This window comes from Ornithorhynchus anatinus, chromosome X1 (genome assembly GCF_004115215.2).
Source record: "Ornithorhynchus anatinus isolate Pmale09 chromosome X1, mOrnAna1.pri.v4, whole genome shotgun sequence".
NCBI lineage: Eukaryota > Metazoa > Chordata > Mammalia > Monotremata > Ornithorhynchidae > Ornithorhynchus > Ornithorhynchus anatinus.
In genome coordinates this window covers 107,609,052-107,630,802 of record NC_041749.1, presented here as the reverse complement: position 1 = coordinate 107,630,802, position 21,751 = coordinate 107,609,052, and the positions used below count along the sequence as shown (strand labels likewise).

General features: G+C 48.8%; 1 protein-coding gene across 6 annotated transcripts in view; it reads right to left on the bottom strand.

Moving 5' to 3' along the window:
- Positions 1-21,751, bottom strand: part of GNG7 (G protein subunit gamma 7) — a 199,032-nt gene that overhangs the window by 172,554 nt on the left and 4,727 nt on the right. For 3 of the 6 annotated variants that reach the window (XM_029050971.2, XM_029050970.2, XM_029050975.2), the window contains exon 2: positions 11,019-11,069. The exons of 2 other annotated variants lie outside the window; for them this stretch is intronic. The gene's annotated coding sequence lies outside the window, so the exon portion shown is untranslated. Of the gene's footprint in view, positions 1-11,018; positions 11,150-21,751 lie in introns of those variants that run through there. One more of the 6 variants, XM_029050974.2, reaches the window with a different exon arrangement.

The window sequence follows — 21,751 nt, the reverse complement described above, 5'->3', positions numbered from 1 at the left end:
CTTGTCTGCTGCATGGCCTTCACTTCTCTGAGCCTCAGTTCCCTCATCTGTAAGATGGAGATTACAACTGTAAGCCCCACTGGGGGCATGGACTGGGTCCAATCTAATTATTTTGTATCTACCCCAGCCCTCAGAATAGTGCCTAGCACATAGTATGTGCTTAACAAATACTATACCAAAAAAAATAGGCTTCCTAGTCATTGAGATACCTGGACAGGCCAGCATAGGTCCTGGCTTTTCAATGGGGGGTTGGGGCATGGGGGAGGGTAGAAGGCACAAGAGGGTGGGGTTCAGGAGGGCAGTCAGGCAGGCTTTCAAAAAAGCCCCGATTCTGGCTGTCTTCCCCATTTGGACACTCTCAGATCTTGTCGGAGCCCAAGTATAAGCAAGACTTCACCTCTGTGGCCTCTGTCTGTCCCCAAGAGTTGGCCCGGAGGCAGTTCACATCACTGAACGTTCAAGGGGCAGAACAGAGTGGGGGTCCAGCGTTCTCCAGCTGGCGCTAGCTCACGTTTCTTTGGTTGCCGGAAGCTCGGCTCGGATGGCCTGCCTCTCCAAACTAGATATTCGGATGATCGATCAATTTACTGAGCACTTACTGTGTGCAGAGCACTGTACTTGGCACTTGGGAGGGTACAATACAACAGAGTTGGTAGACACGTTCCCTGCTCACAGCGAGCTTACAGTCTAGAGGGTCTACAGATATGAGGTTTTCACCCGAGATATAGTCCCAGGCCTGTAGGCTTGGAGCCGATGGCACTTTCTGGGGAGCCCATGGAAAAAAATAAAAAATAAAAAAAAGGAAAAATGTTGATTTTGTCTAGTTCCCTCTCTGGGTAGCACAGGCTGGTTAGCGTCAGCAGAAGGCTGCATGGTAAACAACTTTTGTGGGCTGGTGTATTTTTGGCACTTAATCTTCAGATTGGCGAGGCGAGGGCAGCGGGCTTCAAAGACTCTCAAATCACTCCCCCCGCCTTCCTCCACCCAAGGCACACACGCCCTCTTTGGTCTTTCTGGTTGACAGACCCGATGGGGCTGTCCCTGCTTTCCAAAGTCTGGGGCAGAATAAAATCCGAACCGCCTCAGCGGCACTGCCCTGCCGTTGCCTTAACACGCTCAAGTCTGGTCGATCAGTCAATCGGTATTTATTAAGCACTACGTGCAGAGCACCGTTAAGCGCTTGGGAGAGTCCAATCCAATGGAATTAGCAGACACGTTCCCTGCCCGTAACGATCTTACAGTCTGGGGGGGGAGGGGGTCCTACCCGAGACCCCAACAGGCCACCCGGCCCATGAGGGTCACCCGGTGGCTCTGCATCACAAATCTGATCACGTCCAGCCCAGTCCGACTCAATGCAACTAAAAGGGACCTACGTCTGGGGCTGGGTTGAGGGGTCAGTGGGGCCAAGCCGAGCATCTCAGCCCACACAAGGTGCTGCCACGAGAGGAGGCGGCCAGAAGCCCGATAACCACGGGAACTGGGATTAGTGGCCGGAGGGAGGCAACCTCCCTCCCGCCACACCCACCTCCCTTGCCAAAAATCAAACCCCTATCGGACCGATGGATTTCCGGTCTCCTAGCAGACCTTTTATGAGCATTTTTGCAAGGTGCTATAAGAGCCAACAAAGTCTCCTAAACTCCAGAGCTGGAATTAACACCTCCCTCCTAGTCCCTCAAAAAATCATCATCTAGGAGCAGCTGCCGTCAGTGGGGATAATGGAGAGAATCCATCCTGTACTAGTAGGATATTAGGGGAGGGGGAAAAAAAAAAGTCAGATTATCCCCAAAGTAAATTGATGTTTATAAAAGAGGATTAGCAATGGATACATGGGCAAATCTCATTTTGCAAATGACAAACATCTTTTGGAAAAAAAAAACAAAATGAAATCAGCTAATTTGGGTAAAATGGGCCCACATGCAGAGGGATCAAGCGTGCCCTGACAACTACATCTGCCTATATGACAGATGAGGCAGCCACAAAAGGAATTCTATACAGACACGGTTCTGCTACAGGAGCCGATTGATTAACCAGTGTCTCTGCTCTGCCCTCTCCTCCCGGCTCCAGCTGCTGCCTCCCCTCCACTGGCGAGGGGGAGGGCGAGGGAGCAGGAGAAAAGGAGCCGAGCCCGACGTGATGTAAATCTGTATGTTTGGCTCCCGTCTCCGGGGAAAGGCCCGATAAAGGGAGGAAGTTGAATATAACGGTCAAAACGAGGCTTCTGGGAGAATCTGCTGGGATCTGTCGCCTATACTTCTCCCTGCCCCATTATGTTTCTGGTTTTGCTCCCTTCATTTGCGAGGGGTTTCACAAGAGGTAGAGGGCCTGGGCTCCGACAGTAACCCCTCTCTCTCTCAGCCTCTTCACCCAAATTGGCTGCCATTGCCACAGCAACCATCTAATAGGGTCACGGACTAAGGACTGGCTTCAAGGGGAGGATGGTAAGCAGAGAAGAGCTCATAAAACACAGGCGTCATTTGGGGGTTTATATTAATTTTTTTTTCCAGGCTCTCAAAGTGCAAATGGATAAAGAGGAAATTTTAAAATACAGAACCAAAAATGCACATCAGCACATTCTCCTCCTCCTATGTGCCAACATATTGGAAAAAAACCAAACCTCTCTAAGTCCAATATGGATTAGAAGACAGAGAGGGATTTTATGGTTTCAGGTCATTTTTGTACAGCAGCATCACCTTTCATCTTTATAGTTGGAGCAGCCCTGTGCCCAGAAAGTCAATGCCTTGCTCCTTTGAAATTTTTCTGAGAATTTGCTCTGACTGAAGACACAAGAAAAGGAAGGTAGAGATTCTAGACTACAAACTTCCTGCGAGCAGGGAACATTTCTGTTGCATTGTACTCTCCCAAGCACTTAGCACAGTGCTCTGCATACAATAAGTGCTCAAAAAGAATGATCGACTGATAGAGAGAGGAGATCATCCAAGTACATTATAACTGTGGGAATCTGGAGCTTGTCCTCACTGGCACTAAAAGTGTAATCATCTTCTTGACTGTAGCTTATAACTGCAAATAGTAATAACAACAGTAATAACGGCATTTGTTAAGCACTTACTATGTGCAAACCACTGTTGCTAAAGCCCTGGGATAAATAAAAGATAAGCTCATCTCTACTGTAAGCTCGTTATGGGCGGGGAACATGTCCGCTAATTTTGCTGTATTGACTTCTCCCAAGCACTCAGTATTGTGCTCTGCACATAGGAAGCGCTCGATAAATACCACCGACTGAAAAGCAGATCGGACACAGTCCCTGTCCCATCTGGGGCTCCCAATCTAATAAGCAAATATTATAGTTTGTTTTGCCTCAATTGCGCTGGCTCGCTGGGGGCAGAGAATGTGTCTGTTACACTGTTGTGTTGTACAGTGCCCTGCACACCGTAAGCGCTCAATAAATACTGATTGATTGAATTCTCAAGTTTTAGGCCAAGGGCTAGGACAATATGAAGCTGAAAGCCTTACCAAACTGGGCCGGCCATTTCAAAAAGCCACTTAAAAAAAAAAAAGAAAAATCAAACAGAATCTATTTGGGAATGCTGCTCCCCAGCGTGATCACCGGCCGTTGGAAAAACATTTTACCTTAAGGACTGGCCCGTGATGCAATCGACTCGGCCTTTGAAAGGACGGAGAAGAAAGAGGAAACACTAAGGCAACTGGGCTATTGCACAAACGGATGACCTTCGTTCCCTCCCACGAAGAACATCGTTCAGATTATTCTGTGTATATAAGAAAACCCTGAGCCTTTGCCGACGTGAAGGAAAATAAAGTCACACGCGCCCAGAATAGTTTTTAGCTGGTACGAGAATTTCATCTGCTATATTGTGACCTTTGGAGTAATCCAGAGAGACATTTTAAACATTAAAAAAAGTTCTGCTCACATAAGAGCATGAAAATGAAAACGAATACTTGGGGTGTACTTTCCTTCTTTATACACATAGTTTGCACTGTCCTGGCTACAAATCTAGGAGGACTTTTAATACCCTTTCTTCACAAAGTTTACAGGGTTAATGAAACAGCTTCTCCCCACCCCAGAAAACAAGAACCCAGAGAGGCAAAGTCGGTTAATATGCAATAACTATCACATTCCCTGAATATTCAGCTCAGTGTTGCAACCCTGTTCTCTAGACTGAGGAAAACGGACAGGGATGTTTTGTACCTTGTCCAATTTCACATAAATAGGAAGAGGTGGTGACAAGCCAGGCAGAGCCAGGAAATTCATATATTAAACTTGACACTCCTGCATGAGGCCATTCCCCCCCAAGCCTCAAAAGAGTCAGAGGAACCTACAGGGTTTCACACAGAATCCTCCATTTCCATCCCACCCTTGGGGCATTTGGTGCAGATAGACACGGTTGGAAGACAGTGTTTCTTGGAGTTTATAAACTCAGTGATAATGGAACTTGCCGTCTGTCCTTGAACAATAATAATAATAGTAATTGCGGTACTTTTTAAGTACTTATTATGTGCCAGGCACTGTACTAAGTCCTGGGGAGATACAAGCAAATCGGGCTGGACACAGTCCCAGTCCCACATGGGGTTCACAGTCTTAATCCCCATTTTACAGATGAGGGAACTGAGGCCCAGAGAAGTGAAGTGGCTTGCCTCAGATCACACAGCAGACAAGTGACAGAGCTGGGCATAGAACCCAGGTCCTTCCGACTCCCAGGCCTGTGCTCTATTCACTAGACCACGCTGCTTCTCCTCTCCCTGGGATGCCTCCGCTGTCAATGACACAGAGAAACAGGCAAATCTAAACCCATTCCATTCCGTTCGGCAGCCCCTTAACTGGGAGGAGGCTGCTTAACCAAGAGTCAACGTGGACGGTATTCCTCTCTTCCAAAGCCACATCCATGCCAACAGCCAGAATCCAGCCCAGATCAAGAAATCTATCGATCGATTCAGAACATTAAGCGCCCCAAGTACAGAGCACTGAACAAGACATTTGAAAGAGGACGGAAGAGTTAGTATACAGAAGTCCTTCCCTCAGGAAGTTTACAATCTAGCAGGTGCTTTAAACCCCAGCAGAGTAGGTATGCTTAGCCCTCTGTGGGCATTTATTAAGCGCCTCAACTGCAGAAAACTGAACAAAGCACTTGAGATAGGACAACAGAGTTAGTATACACAAGAGAAGCAGCGTGGCTTAGTGGAAAGAGCCCAGGCTTGGGAGTCAGAGGTCGAGGGTTCTAATCCCCGCTCTGCCACTTATCAGCTGTGTGACTTTGAGCAAGTCACTTAACTTCTCTGTGCCTCAGTTACCTCATCTGTAAAATGGGGATGAAGACTGTGAGACCCCCATGGGACAACCTGATTACCTTGTATCTACCCCAGCGCTTAGAAGAGTGCTTGGCACATAATAATAATAATAATTATGGTATTTGTTAAGCACTTACTATGTGCTGAGCACTGTTCTAAGCGCTGGGGTAGACACAGGGTAATCTGATTGTCCCACGTGGGGCTCACATTTTCTAATCCCCATTTTTACAGATGAGGCAACTGAGGCACAGGGAAGTTAAGTGACTTGCCCAAAGTCACACAGTAGGCAAGTGGCGGAGCTGGAATTAGAACCCACGTCCTCTGACTCCCAAGCCCGTGCTCTTTCCACTAAGCTACTCTGCTAAGCGCTTAACAAATACCATTATTATTTAGTCTTTCCCTTAAGAAGTTTACCATCTAGCAGGTGTTTTCCATCCCAGCAGAGTAGGTATGTTTAACCCTCAGTGACATTTCTCGCGAAGACTGCATTAAGGAAAACTCGCCCGGTAATACACACACCCTCACTGGCGTTGCATGCCCGTCTGCAGAATCATGTTTTCCAACGCTGCAGTCACGCTCCATCCAGACAGATGCCCGCTGTCAGAAGAACGTTTCCCAACTGCCTAACAGTGCTCTAACCAAAATGTGTAGTAATAAACTAATAAAGGAGAAGCAGCGTGGCCTATTGGACAGAGCACGGGTCTGAGAGTCGGAAGAAGCTGGGTGCTAATCCCGGCTCCGCCACTTGTCTGCCGTGGGGCCTTGGACAAGTCGCTTCACTTCTCTGTGTCTTCAGTTCCCTCATCTGTAAAATGGGGGTTAAGACTGTGAGACCCATGCGGGACACGGACTACATCCAATCGGATTAGCTCGTATCTACCGCAGCGCTTAGTACAGTGCCTGACACGTAGGAAGCGCTTAACAAATACCATTAAACAAATAAACACCAGCTTCGGGAGAACTGAGCATATTGGCTACTCTTTGGCTCACGGTTTATCCACAGATTGAGGGAGGTGTTTTTTTTCGGCAGAGGGGAAGATAGGAGAAAATTCAAGGGACAAAGAAGGGGAGCGAAAATAAAGGAAAGACTCCAGGTGACTCGTTACCCAACCTAGAACACGCTTTAAAATGTGATTGAGAGAACAGAGAGCTCGTATGACGGTATCTAATTATTAGACGGTTATATATAACCTAGAAAAGCAAGATGCTAAGTACAGGATATGTAAATTGGTAGCGGGGGGGTGGGGGGGGGAGATTTTGCTCTTGCGAGAGGGATGGAAAAAAAGGCAGTCGTGCTGCTAGGCAGTTTCATGTGTTCCCTCCTGCTCCGCCACCTCCGTATGGCAACCAGAAAGTGGTGGGAAATTACCTTCCCCGGCTTGAAATGGGATTTCTGGACCGATTTTTTAAAGTTCTGGGCTTTTCGGGGCTTTCACTCACAAAAGACCGTCGGCGACATCATTACCGGGTCAGACCAAGAGTCTATCTGGCTCCATAGTGGATCCAGAACGTTTGCAGGAACTACGTGATGGGTGCCCTTCTGGCTACCCAGTTCCATGCTTAGGGACAGACGACCCAACATCCCAACTTGCCCTTTGGTGGCCCAGCACGGCCCACGGCTGGATCCATGGATCTATCCAAACCCCTCTGGAACCTGCTGAGATTTTCTGAGATTCTGTTCCCTGTGGGCACAAATTCCTTATGCTCCTTCCTCTTGCTGGGGGAAGAAGTGTTTCCTTCAGTTTGTTTTGAACCTGTTTAGAGCCCCTGAAGAACCCAAGCACTCTAACGCCTAGCATACGAAAGTGCCTGGGGGCTATACACTGGCTTTGGGTGAGTCCAAAACTTGCAACGTGCCAACCTGAAGTTGGCAGAGTGTCTCTGCTCTGTCGAAAGGTCCCGAAAGCCATGGAAGCTTTCCACAACTCAGGCTCAACGGGGGCCCCTCAACCTGGTGCAGTGGAATCTGGTGAAACTACCAACTCCATGTCCACCCTGTCTGCCGCCCCTTTCATTGTGAACAGCAGTCCTGTCCCCTCTCTGCCTCCATCTTGCCAGACTAATAACGTTGGTATTTGTTAAGCGCTTACTCTGTGCAGAGCGCTGTTCTAAGCGCTGGGGTAGATACAGGGTAATCAGGTTGTCCCACGTGAGGCTCACAGTCTTAATCCCCATTTTACAGATGAGGTAACTGAGGCACAGAGAAGCTAAGTGACTTTCCCACAGTCACACAGCTGACAAGTGGCAGAGCCAGGATTCGAACCCATGACCTCTGACTCCCAAGCCCGTGCTCTTTCCACTGAGTCACGCTGGATACCTGGCCTTTTCAGTCCATCATCCTCGCGTTATGGGCAGGGAATCTGTTTATCGTTATATTGTACTCTCCCAAGCACTTAGTATAGTGCTCTGCACACAATAAGTGCTCAATAAATACAAAGTTAATCTTCAATTAATCTTCACTCAAAAGCTGCTCCAGTCCCTCTGACTGGTTGCCCTTCTTTAGCTCTGCTAGGACCTTCCTAAAACATGGCAACCAGAACTGCACAGATATTCCAGGTACTGTCAGACTAGGGTCTCATACGGTGGGAAGTGGCGTGGCCTAGTGGAAAGAGCACGGACCTGGGTTCTAATCCCGGGTCCACCACACACCTGTCCTGCTGGGTGATCTTGGCAAGTCATTTCACTTCTCTGTGCCTTAGTTCCCTCATCTGCAAAATGGGGAGTCAATGCCCGTTCTCCCTCCTAGACTGTGAGCCCCCCGTGGGACCTGATCATCTTGTCTCTACCCCAGTGCTCAGTGCTCAGCCAATAGTAAGCACTTAACAAATACCACCATTATTATTATTAGAATATGCCTTTTTATTTGGTTTCCTTCCCCCCTCCCGATGACATCCTTGCCCTCGGCTGGGCAATTTCAGTCCTCGCCGTAACCTGCTGCATTTTCTGCATCTATCACTTGAGAGAGCTCTCTGGGGTGAGAACACCTGGATCCTCCTAGAGCCCCTCTCAATTGCTGGTGACCTACAAGATTTGGGTGCGATAAGACTCTCAATCAGTGCCTCTGCTCCCCATCCTAAGGAGGTGGGCCCCAACACTGTCAGGAAAGAGCGATGTTCGGTGTAGCACACCAGTTCATCTGCTTTTCAATGCCTCGAGGCGTGTGGGCAGAGATTGTCATTTCAAACAGAGCCTGTTCTCATCCAGGACAGAGAAAAAGCCTTCTGCACTAAGCCATGGTGTTCATGGTAACGCACCTCTTTCAATGCTACGAGGACAGGCTGCCATCTTTGAACAAAAGTTCAATTTACCAAATGAAGCTGCTGCTGCTGCCCTCATGGCCCCTCTCCCTGGTTCCAGGCCCCACCCCTGACAGACTCAGGCAGCCTAATCCCCGGCGTTCAGGATGGCCCTGTGGGCTGAATACCAGCTTTGGCCAATTCCTTACGTTCTGCCGTGCCAAACTGGAGTTGGCAGAGCATCTCTGATCTGTGGACAGATTCAGGATGCCACGGAAGTTTGTCGCCTTCTCCTTGTGGGCAGGGATTGTGTCTACCGACTCTATTGTATTGGCCTTTCCCAAGTGCACAGTCCAGTGCTCTGGCCGGAGTAAGCACTCAATAAATACCACTGATTGACTGACTGGTTGAATGGGGTAGCTTGTATCTACCTCAGCCCCGTTAGTACAATGCCTGAAAGCCCTTAACAAATACCATAAAAAAGGGTACACTTCACAGAGCCTTGAGTTCAGCTCCAACCCACCCTTGATTGCTGGTTTGCCCAGGTACAGTGGACCAGTTTGCATTAAAGCAAGGGAAAGGAGGAAAGGAAGGGAGAAAATTAAGCATCCTCTCCCACTGCATTTCCAGCTGCCGACATTTTGATCTGTTTTGCTCTTGACAGAATCAATGCTGTGACTGCAGACCAGACAGGAAGACCATCCTCCACGTTCCCTCAGACCCGCCAGGGCAGAAGGCCAGATTTTCAGATCTCTCCCAGACACGACTCCCTCCCTCGTGTTGGTCAGGGGCCGGCCACCCAAATGCGACATTAGGCGTGTCGACTTTCAGAATTCATCCTGAGTGAACGCCACTAACCCTGGAGGGAAACCCCAAAAGCAGGGGCCACAGATCTGCCCTCTGGAATGAAGACACGAAGCCAGGGAAGCAGAAGGGGGGCCCTGTAAGCTCACTGTGGGCAGGCAACGTGTCTACCAACTTTGTTGTACTGGACTCTCCCAAGCGCTTAGTACAGTGCTCTGCACACAGTAACTGCTCAATAAATACCACTGATTGGTGGCAGGGCAGATAGCAGTCAGCAACGGGGGGTAAGAAAAAGGACAGGGGAATGCTGGCATAGCTCTGGGGATGTGAGAGGACGATACGGGGGGCCTGCTCCACTTGTCCCCAATTGGCAAACTACTCTTGGACATTCACTTCCGAAGCCCACTGGGAAAACCAGGGACACAGCCCCTTAGGAAAATCTCACGTAGCCATAGCCCAGGGCATGAAGATCAGATGTCTATGGTGCTCAAAGGGCGTGCCACCCCTTCGCCTCAAAAAAATTAAGGTAAGGCAAATGCAGACATGTGAAAGCAAGGCAATGGGAAGGCGGAAACAGAAACCCAGCTGGTGAAATTGAGAATCTTATGGCAAAATAATAATTGAGGGTTAAGCGCTTAGTCTGTGCCACACACTGTACTAAGTGCTGGGGTGGAGAGGGGATAATCAGGTCACCCAGTCCCCATCCCACATGGGGCTCACTGACTGATGGGGGGGAGAACGGGTATTTCATCCCCATTTTACAGATGAGGAAACTGAGGCACAGAAAAATCAAGTGACTTGCCCAAGGTCACAGAGCAGGCAGGAGGCAGAGCTGGGATTAGAACCCAGGTCGTCCTACTCTCAGGCCCGTGGTCTTTCCACCAGACCATCCTGCTTCTTGAGGGACAACCCTCAAGAAGGGCAAATTTACAGCCTTCCATATTACCTCTAGACTGTGAGCTCCTTGAGGGCAGGGGGCAGGGAACATGTCTACCCTGTTGTACTGTACTCTCCCAGGCGCTGAGTACAGTGCTCTGCACACAGTAAGCGCTCAATAAATATCATTGATTGACAGATTGATTCCATTTCAACAGACCACTGGAAGCGGGGATGGAGGGGAAGGTGGGGAAAGGGGGGAGAAGAAGGGAGGGAGGGAGAGAGAGCACCACCGAAATGCCAGAAACCTGGAAAACAGAATCATTCCTCTATTTCATTAGGTACACACATGTACCACATGCGCACGCACATGCACATATGTGCACACGCACACAAACACACACGCACACACACAAATAAAGAATAGGAGCAAATCAACTTACAGTGTCCGTGCCCGCCTAAGAAGAATCCCTCCGGATAATGTGGGGGATTTACTCAAGTCGCCTTTTAGAGCCGCTTTGGAAACGGTACCTTGAGGTACCTTTTACCTTGAGGTAAAAGGTGGAAGAGGCCTTCAGGGGGAAAATGCACAGACCCTGGGTTAGTGAGAAAGTTCAGGGGGAAACATTCTTTGGAGGGAAGAGTAGCCAAAAGGATGGGTGGGGAACCCAGGCTCAAAGTCCAATACAAAGTAATGCAGAAGAGAGAAACGACAGAAGGAAAAGATCTATTCCCCCAGAGGAGAAATTGAGGGAAAAGAAGATTCCACCAGTCAATAATCAAAACCAATAAAGTCTAACCGTCACAGTAAACAAGTAAATAGAGAGAAAGCCAACTCACTGAAAATTCACCAAGACGTAGAATTAAGCCAAACTGCAGCAGTCGACTCACCTGCAAGAAACCCAGGAGGAAATGTCTATTTAAATGAAGGTAGACGGTGAGATGCTAACCCACCGCCCTTCCCACTACCCCATGGACACAAAAGCTCTGTGTGCCTCTTTCCCATAATCTTCCTATCCAACCGACAGGGAGTGGGGAGGGGAGAGTAAGGGGAGGGAGTGGGGGGGGGGGGGCAGACAATCAGTGAACACGTAAATCCATTAGTTGGCATTAATAGAAACAGCCCGCGTACGTCAAGAGGAGAGCCGCAGGTCTCTTAAAGCTCATTATGTATTTGCAACAGACCTTCTGCAGTGACAAAAGTAAGCTCTCTAAAAGAACAACCTTTGGAGGTCTTGTTTTCTGGCTGAGCCTCTCCCCTCGGATGCTGGGGGGCGGGGGGGGGGGGGGGGGGGGGTTCTGCGGCTCTCCTAGCGAACCGAGGTTGCCCAGGCTAGGCTTCACACAACAGCACACAAAAAGCAATTTCCAAGATGCTTGGAAATGGAGCATGCAAAACGCACACATACACACATAAAAATATATATATGAGACGGGTTTGGTTTTCAAATATCTACTATCCCTTAGAGATCTCAAGGGTATCTAAGCAAATGCCCTCCAGATCAGGTGAACGGCTCTATACATCTGCCTTTTGCACCTGGATGGAGAAAAGTCTGGCGATTGCTAATTGTAAATTAAGGGGAGAGACTTAGATTTCCAGAACAATTAAGACTCGCCGGACTCGTCTTGCAACCCTGCCAACGGTCCATTCTCCCAAAGTCAACGGCTTTGCATTTCTTCCAAGGAATGTAACAAAGTACATTGGAAGACATATGCAAAAAAATCTCTCCTCTCTTTCCAGGCTCCTCTCCCCTAGACAAGTAAGGAATAAGTTTGCACGCCTAGCTAAACTCTTGCTAGAAGCCCTACCGGAAAACTTTGTCAAAAGAAGCCAGAGAGAGCCAGGCTTTGGTTTTATAAATAGCAGGAGGGGGTGGAGGGGGAAGAGGAGAGGGGGATCCCACCTGTAAGAGCCCAGTTCTATGGATGAAAATGGGGGAGGCGGCAAGACTAATCACAAACTGCTCAAGAGAGTGTGGAGACTTGAATCTCTAGAGGGAGGTTACTCAAACACAAAAATTCCCGGTATTTACCGAGCTACTCCAGTTCACAGCTAGAAAACACTGAATCCCACTGTTTCCTCTCCAAAGTCCGAACTGAATTCTTTTTAGATTGACCTTCTCAGTCAGGGAGACTGGGTTTCAAGGATGGCTCTTCGGATCCAAGACATACTGAAAGGTGGTAGAAGGCAAAAGAAATGGCACCTGGCATCCAAACGAGCTAAAAGCCAAACTGGGACTAGCCTCCCAGGCTGGGAATGAGGTACCAGGATAGCAACAGAGGGAGAAAAAAAACCCCAAAAAACCATCCATCAACTTCTTCTCCCCACTAGTCCAACAGGCCCTAAGAGTCAGAAGACCTCCGACAAAGAAAACCAGTCAAGAGGCAGAGGATGTTGTGTCTCTGTAGAGGCCAACGACCTGGATGTTGCCCATGTCACCCACAGGATGCTACTAAAACTCAATCAATCGACGGTATTGATTGAGCGCTTACTGTGTGCAGAGCACTGTACTAAGCACTTTGGGAGAGCACAATACAAGAGAGTTGACAGACACATTCCCTGCTCACAAGGAGCTTACTTATTATTTCTCTGTGACGTGTCTCACCTTCCGCTCGGCCAAAAAGGGAGTCTCCCCTCCCAGTAGGGCGGGAATATGGTTTCAGGGAGGGGTATGGCCCTCCACCTTTCACCCCTCCCCCCTGCCCCCCGCTGTCTGCGGTCTCTGTTGGGTCATCCCTACAGTGCTCTGCACACAGTAAGCGCTCAATAAATACAACTGACTCGACAACTTACTGACTGCTTGCTAGGGTGGGGCAAATTAGGGCAATCACCTCAGAGCCAGTCCCTCTCCACTCAAGCCACGGACCTGCTCAATCAGGCAATGTCAGCTGCTGCCGGAACCCAACAGGCCCTGGAACCAACTGCTCATGGCTCCATGTGGAGGGAAACTTGCTTAAAATAATAATAATAATGGTATTCGTTAAGTGCTTACTATGTTCCAAGCACTGTTCTATGCACTGGGTTAGATACAAGATAATCGGGTTGGACACAATCCCTGTTCCACTTAGGGCTCACAGTCTTAATCCCCATTTTACAGGTGAGGGAACCGAGGCACAGAGAAGTGAAGTGACTCACTCAAGGTCACACAGCAGACAAGTGGCGGAGCCGGGATTAGAACCCACGACTTTCTGACTCCCAAGCCCGTGCTCTATCCACTAGACCATGCTGCTTCTCATGAAAAAAGAGGCACTATAACACCAGATATTAGTTCTGCCCCCCTCTTCTCCTGACCAAGTTGTTCTGTGACCTCTGGACAGTTGATAAATCGTCCCACCCCCCTAACCCCACAGTACTTGTGTATCTTTAAATTCTATATTCTAAATTATTTATTCATATTAATGTCTATCTCTCCCTCTAGTCTGTAAGCTCATTATGGGCAGGGATAATATCTGCTAATTCTGTTGTATTGTCCTCTCCCATGCGCTTAGTAGTGCTCTGCCCATAGTAAAGGCTCAATATGATTGATTGTTCCTTGTCCTACATGCGCGAGTAGGGTCAGCCTTCTCTATTAGAACTCACCCCAGCTCGTCACAGCACCAGGTGTGTGTTAAGAATGACAAAAGGATTCCGCCTCCACAAAGACCTATACGTGCTCGCCGATTTTCCAGGCTCCAGATATTTTTCTGGGAACATAGTCCGGGGGCCCCAGTGTAGTCAGAAACCCCTAGAACAATCGGCACTGAACAGGAGGTCATCCACTCTAGAGCTACAAAGTGCTTCCAATTTGTCTTTCTCTTCTGCAGATGGCATAAAACCAGAAAGCCCACTGGACTCTTCTCAGTAGATCCCGACATATTACCGGCTTACCCGGCACGCATGGGATGTGGGAGAATGGGTTTGAGCAGATGAGAGCTAAAGCAACAGAGCCTCAGTGGGAGCTGCAGCTTCTCAAGACCTTCCTGATTTAACCCCTTTATGGACCCACCTCTCATTTCCAATCTCAAATTTTCCCCGTGTGGTTACCTTAGTCCAACATCCACCTCCTCACCTTAAATGTCATCCCACTGACCTCTTTCCATCCCTACCACTTTCCCTCCTGCTCTTTCCTGTTCAATCAATCAATTGCATTTACTGAGTGCTTACTGTGTGCCGAGCACTGTACTGAGCACCTGGGAGAGTACAATATAAGAGTGGGTAAATGAGCTAACAGCAGCGTGGCTTAGTGGAAAGAGCCAGGGCTTGGGAGTCAGAGGTCGTGGGTTCTGATCCCAGCTCCACCATTTGTCAGCTGTGTGACTTTGGGCAAGTCACTTAGCTTCTCTGTGCCTCAGTTACCTCATCTGTAAAATGGGGATTAAGACTGTGAGCCCCATGTGGGACAACCTGATGATCTTGTCTCTACCCTGGCGCTTAGAACAGTGGTTGGCACAAAGTAAGCGCTTAACAAATATCATCATTAGTATTATTATTAACAGTCTTCCTCTTTCTCCAGCCTGCATTTTTCTGATGCTTTTTAAGGAGGGGAGCACATATTCCTTTCCTCAACTGCTGCTCTGGTTTCTCCAGGCAGGAAAACTGCCCCAATCCCAAAAATTGCCCTATCCATCCTCTCCCCTTCCACCCCCGTCACCCACCCACTTCCAGACAACGACCTAACGTCGTTGGAACCAGCAGAAAAGAAAAGAAGCCACTGCTTAATCTGGATTAACGGACAAGGAAATCTGGTTGATTCTATTAGTGAGCCACAGCTCCATTTGGGAACTGCCAGCCCTGGGTGGGGGGAAGATGAGGGAGGGGAGGGGAGGAGAGAGAGAAAGGGAGGAAGGGAAAGAGGGAGGGAGGGAGAGAGGGCGAAACATACTGTGGGCTTTGTTCAGGTAGTCAAGTCCAACTGAAAAGCTCCCCTTTCTAGAGCTGCTCTTTCCGGGGTTCCCCTGGCCCTAGGCGGGGAAGACGATATGGAGCACAGTGATCCGATTCCAGTGGCTAAGGATGGAGATTCGGCCAGGCCCCTCACTCCCAGAACCGTGTTTCTCCACTCAGAGAAAGAACCGTCCCTGAAGGCACTGCCCTGACCCACGAACCAGGATCCCCTCCGAGGAATCCTGACTGAGTCTCTTCCCCTCTAGACTGTAAACTCATTGTGAGCAGGGGATGTGTCCGTTTATTGCTGCACTGCACTCTCCCAAGCACTTAGTACAGTGGTCTACACACAATAAGCGCTCAATAAATACTATTAAATGAATGACTTCCAGTGCCAACACCCTCAAAGTGCCGCCAACTCTCGAAACGGAATGGGCCAAAAGGAACTCAGTCCCTTTTGCGGGAAAACATCCGCTGCCCGTGGGAGTCCATCAACGAGCACGCGACGCCAGGAAAGAGAAAGGGAGGTTTTTACCAAGCGCAAGCCACTAAAAACCACTCACCCGAAAGAACTAAGCTGTGATACGGATGATAAATGCCCCAAAGCCCGCTGGGCTCAAAAAGGGACAAAGGCACACAAACACCCTACGGGTCTCAAACAAAAGGCTGAGCCCTCTCTCTGGTGGGATCAATCCAAAAGGCTTTTGAAGAACGTTAGTAGAAACCCCATTTCCACCTTCAAATTGTTCCCTATGGGCTGAGGGGTGGAAGAGGGCTGCCATGGTTCTCCTCAGTTCTCCCCAGCCCTCACCAAAAGGTCGCTGACAAAGATAGCACTGAGGAAATCCTGTTATTTTTCCTCCCCAAGGATCTGATGACTCAGTTACTGATTTGCTGTCACTACCCGAGTTTGACTTTAAAAGGACGAGCAAGCAACCCTCTCCCCCCAGGCCCCCCCCCCACCACCGCCACCCCCACTGAAAATCCTGCTTCCCAGCATCTATCTCCCTTCGAGAGAAAAAGCAACCCATCAGAGACTCACACGACAGAACCCGCCAAGGTGGCGGCATCCGAGACCCAGGCCACCCAAAGCAGGGGCTGCTCGGCCTTCGGGGCGGGGGACGGAAGGGAAAGGGACAGATCGCCGAGCTGGGTTTCCTGGCCTGGGCTCGGCGGGTGGCTCAACTCTTAACAGTTCATCTGAATTTCCTCTTTTTTTTTGTTTTGAATCGGCCTTCCAGCTGCTTGTGCACAGCCTCTAAGGCACATGAACGTGCGTGTCGGGAAAAACAAAAGTCCAAAAGACAATTGGAGCCATTTCAGGCCTCCATAAGCACACATTCAGGAGCGGCAGAATACATATGGCCCAATTCGGAGGGGAAACATTTCCTCATACTCGGGGGCATCCGGGCCATGGAAAAAATACAAAAAAATTTAAAACTCAACGAAGCCTTCTCTCTCCAGCCTCTTAAAGTGATCTCCAGGGAAAGAAAGCTATGTTGGGTTGGTCGAGCAAAATGCATTTTTCTCTCACGAGGCTAAGATCAGATCCTTCCAGATCCACACATTTCCTAACCTTTTTTTAGCCCCGCTGGCCTTCTCTGGTCCGTTGGCCTTTCCTTTTGCCTTATTCCACCCAGAAAGCAAACCCTGGCACTTGAAGGGGGCCAGCCCGCTCACGACACCCCAACCATTTCAGTTGACTCCTCAAGCTTTAGGCCGTAGGAAGCGAGTTTAACCTCCCCCTCTCCGCCCCCCGCAGATTTCATCAGCCTGTTGAGTGGCAATCGAAGCAATCAAGGAATTCCATCTCTCCATCCCTGCCGCAAATATTTAAAGATCAGCCTGTATTGAGAACAAATGGCCTGTCCATTTCATTGAAAAGGGAATGATGTTTTTGAGTCCAGCTAACAACGGTCTCCAGCCAGTGAGTTAAGGAGAGGAAGCATTTGTTTCAACTTAAAAGTCAAAATATTCAACTCTTGCCCTGGGACACGCTTTCCTGCCAAGCACAGGCTGAACAAAACACTCTCCCAGCCCCCAACCCATCCCATATAGCCAGAGATAGAGAGAGATATAGACCGCTAGATAGAGGAACAAATTATTAACCCCTGCACAGCCAGGGACAGCAGGGAAAAAAACTAATGTTTTTGCCTCAAACCTGCTAAATTCAATTGCGAAGGGTCTGGTTCGCCCAGGGTTTTGGTTTAAGGGACTCCTTCTCGTCGACCGACCATATTCCCCCTCCGCGCCCCCAGTGAAATTCTCCAATCAAAATGAACTCATTCTCTCCCCAAGCCGGACACGGCTCCGGGGGAATGCTGCCACGGTCCAATTCATCTTGCATCAACCCCTGCATTCTTCCAAGTCAGCCTGGCCTTGGGGAAGGAGTTCAGAAAGAAAAACTGGGGTGGGTCCTGCCCGCCCCCCACCCCTCAATGAACAGGCCCATGAATCTTCCCAGCCAGCTGCGTGAAGGAGCAGGTCCAAGTCACTCTGCTAGATGTGGTCTTTGTTGGACAGGTTTCTTGTCTTTTGTTTCCTCCGGTCCAGCTTACCAATGGATCACAGGAGGCCAACCCCCTGAAATAATCACATTTATTGAGCGCTTACTGTGTGCAAAGCACCGTATTAAGCACACGGGAGAGTACAATATAATATCAGACACATTCCCTGCCCACAATGAGCTCACAGTCTAGAGGGTCTCCATTTGGGAATCATTTTCTTCTTCAGTCAGTCAATCATATTCATTGAGGGTTTACGGTGTGCAGAGTACTGTACTAAGCGCTTGGGAGAGGACAATATAATAATAAAACAGACATTCCCCGGCCTGCTCTGGTTCCAAACAAACTGGGACCGAAATAGGTCCCGGTTCCCAAGGGACCTAGGGTGCCAGGGGATGAACCACACCACATAAAGACACTGGTCTCTCTTTCAGCCTCTCCCCTCCTTAGTGCAAACCCCACACTTTCCCTTTGCCTGAAGACAGGGAAAAAAAAAATCATCATTATCATCATCAATGGGGAGGCAGCAAGCCTAGTGGAAAGAGCATCGGCCTGGGAGCCAGAGGACCTGGGTTCTAATTCTGCCTCTGCCAATAGCTTCCTGTGTCACCTCGGGCAAGTTACTTAATTTCTCTATGTCTCTGTTCTCCCTCTTATGTAGACTGTGGGCCCCTTGTGTCCAACGTAATCAACTTGAATCTATCCCAGCGCTTAGAACGGTGTTTGACCCGAAGTAAGCGCTTAATACCATAAAAATGGTATTTACTTAGTGCTTACTACGTGCAGAGTACTGTACTAAACACCTGAGATAGTACAGAGTTAGCAGGCACATTTCCTGCCCACAAGGAGCTTACAGTCTAGAGGGGGAGATGATAGGCGTTACTAGAAATAGACAAGACACTACCGATTTATGCTGGATCGATCAGTGGTCTCAACTGTGTGCAGAACTCTGGACTAAGTACTGGGAGAATATGACAGTAGGGAGTTGGTTGACACAATCCCTGTCCTCAACCAGCTTACCGTTCTAGTGATAAAGACTTTCCTCAGGCTCTCTGACTGTGAGCCCGTTGTGGGCAGAGACTGTCTCTATCTGCTGCCGAACTGTACATTCCAAGCGCTTAGTACAGTGCTCTGCACACAGTAAGCGCTCGATAAATATGACTGAATGAATGACTTTGTGGGAGGGAGGACATCAGTGCTCAGGTCCCCAGCCCTTCCTGGATCCAGGCTGAGCACACATTCCCCCCCCTCCCACTCCCCACCCCAGTTTAGGCCCCGTGTAGCCTGGCTCTAAGAACTGCACTTTGGACAATAATAACAATAATGATGGTTTTTGTTAAGCACTTACTATCTCCCAAGCACTGTTCTAAGCGCTGGGGTAGATACAAGGAAATCAGGTTGCCCAAAGTGGGGTTCACAGTCTTAATCCCCATTTCCCAGATGAGGTAACTGAGGCACAGAGAAGTGTAGTGACTTGCCCGAAGTCATGCAGCTGATAAGTGGCGGAGCCAGGATTAGAGCCCAAGACCTCTGACTCCCAAGCCCGTGCTCCTTCCCCTGAGCCACGCTGCTTCTCTTGGATAGACATTAGTAGGACACGCCAGTCTTGGGAGAAGCAGAAATGGCAAAGGGGAGAAATCAACAGAGAAGAAAGCAGGTAAAAGCAGGACTCATACTTCCCCGCTCAACCCCTCCCCTGACGACCTTAACTAACCTCCCCACCCCCACCCTCTTTCAACAAGAGCACCGGCTTGCCTTTCAGTTTGCCTTCACGTCCCTCCTTCCACTGGACATTTTGTCCACAAATTGAGGCCGTTTCAGAAGAAGGGAGAGAGTACAGCATTATCACCCTGGCAACAAAAGTCAAAAGAACTAACGAGTGGCAAAACTGTGGTGGAAAGAAGGTAAGCAGGTTAGCAGTCAATCTGCAACAGACATCCCCCCGCCTCAGCCCAGTACGGAATGGACTAGACATGAAGAAGATAGCAAAGAAACACATGCCAGGGGCAGGAGCATCAAGTGGGGCAGCTGCTCAACTAAAATATATTAGAGTAATTAGTGTAATTTATGTATTTATTTCATTCAATCATATTTATTAAGCATTTACTGTGTGCAGAGCACTGTAATAAGCACTTGGGAAGGTACAATACAACAATAAAGAGTGACAATCCCTGCCCACAATGAGCTCACAGTCTACATAATTTTGTACATATTTATTTATTTATGTATATTAATATCTGTCTCGCCCTCTAGACTGTGAGCTCACTGTGGGCAGGGAAAGTGTCTGCTTGTTGTACTCTCCCAAATGCTTAGTAGAGTGCTCTGCACACAGTAAGGGCTCAATAAATATGACTGAATGAATGAGTGAATGAATTAAGAATGGATAAGTGTCTGTCCTTTCCAAGACATGTGCAAGGAACGCTTTATTGAAAGCCTACTTCTTCCAACCCTGAAGATCTGTGTCTGCGAATGATGAGGTGGATGAGAGATGGGGGGGGGGGGGGGGGTGGGCGGGGAGCAGGGAGCGGGGAGAGTGTTGACTTGATTTTTCACTCTTGCAGAGCTTTCTTTTTTGAAAAAAGGTTGAAAACTTGAAGTGGATGCTTTTCCATCTCCTCACGGTCATCTTCCTGTTCCACTCCGCCCCAGCAAACCTCCTCACTCTCCCTTGCACTCGGTTCTCCTGCCTCCAGCCAGCTGCTCATGCCTTTCCCCTGCCCGACAGACCCACAGCTTCACCAACCATGTACCTCCCCTCTTTCAGAGCCTCCTAAATAAAATGCTACCTCCTTCAGGAAGCCTTCTCTGATTATTAACAACGATAAGACTATAACTGCTATACAAATTCAGGGTATTATCCCAAAGCACTTTCACCAAAAAACCCTCATTTTTACCCTCGCAAAATCCCTGTGAGGTGGCAAGCAGCAAGTATTATTGACCCATTTTACAGAGGAGGACACTGAGGCCCAGAGATTTTAAATGGTGTCCCACAGCAGGTCGGTGGCAGAGCTAGAACTAGCCTTGCCTTGCCTTCCAACACCTTAGACCAAGCGCTTTACAGTAGACCATGCTACTTGAATCCCCCCCATCTTCCTGGTCATGCCATCTCCTCAGTCACCTCAGCACTCCTATGTATTTGCTTGCCTGTTACTGATCTATTCGGTTATCTTTCATGTTCATAATCTATTAATTATTGTGTCTCTGGCCATTTATTTCTGCTGACCTTCCCCATTAGATTGCTGGCCCCCCGAGGGCAAGGACCACACCTCACACTTCTGTGTCTATCAGTGGTATTTACTGAGCACTTACTGTGTGCAGAGCACTGAACCATTAGCACGTGGAAGACTGCAATATAACACTGACGGCACATCTCCTCCAAGAGGTCTTCCCTGATTAAGCACCCCCCTTTGCTCTTCTCCCACTCCTTTCTGCAGCACCCTGACTTGCTCCCTCTGTTCTTCCCCCCACCCAGCCTCACAGCACTTATATACATATCTGCAATCTATTTATCTGTATTGATATCTGTCTCCCCTCTTCTAGACTGCAAGCTTGTTGTGGACAGGGAATGCGTCTGTTTATTGTACTGTACTTTCCCAAGCGCTTAGTACAGTGCTGCATACCCAGTAAGCACTTAATAAATACGCCAATGAATTAATGAATTCTCTGCCCACAGCCAGCTTTCAGCCTAGAGGACTGTATGTTCCCCAATCACCCAGAATAGCCTTCTGAACCCAGATAGCACTCCGTCAACCTCAGCAACATCGGTATTCATTCATTCATTCACTCGTATTTATTGAGCGCTTACCGTGTGCAAAGCAACGTACTAAGCGATTGTTGATCAATCTAAGGGATACTGATACAGATGATCCTGGAGCAGCTTCAGACAAAGCAATGAACTCCAACAATCCACCAGTTATCATGGGCAGCTCAGGAAATGGCAAATGGAAGCCCCCAAAAATGGTGAACTAGGAAGTCTTACACATGACCAAATGCAAGACATCCTTTAGGTGACTGGAAATCAGGACCGGAGCCTTGGCCTCCCCTGAATCAACAGCCTCCCTTCACCACTGGTGGATAGTCTTCCCCAAGACAGAACTGCTTCAACGGCCTCTAGAAAGGCCACAGGCACATTGAGGTGACTAGCCATGGCTTTACATCCAAGAGGGTTAGATTTCCAAAGAACAAAGACAATTTGGGACTTTGGC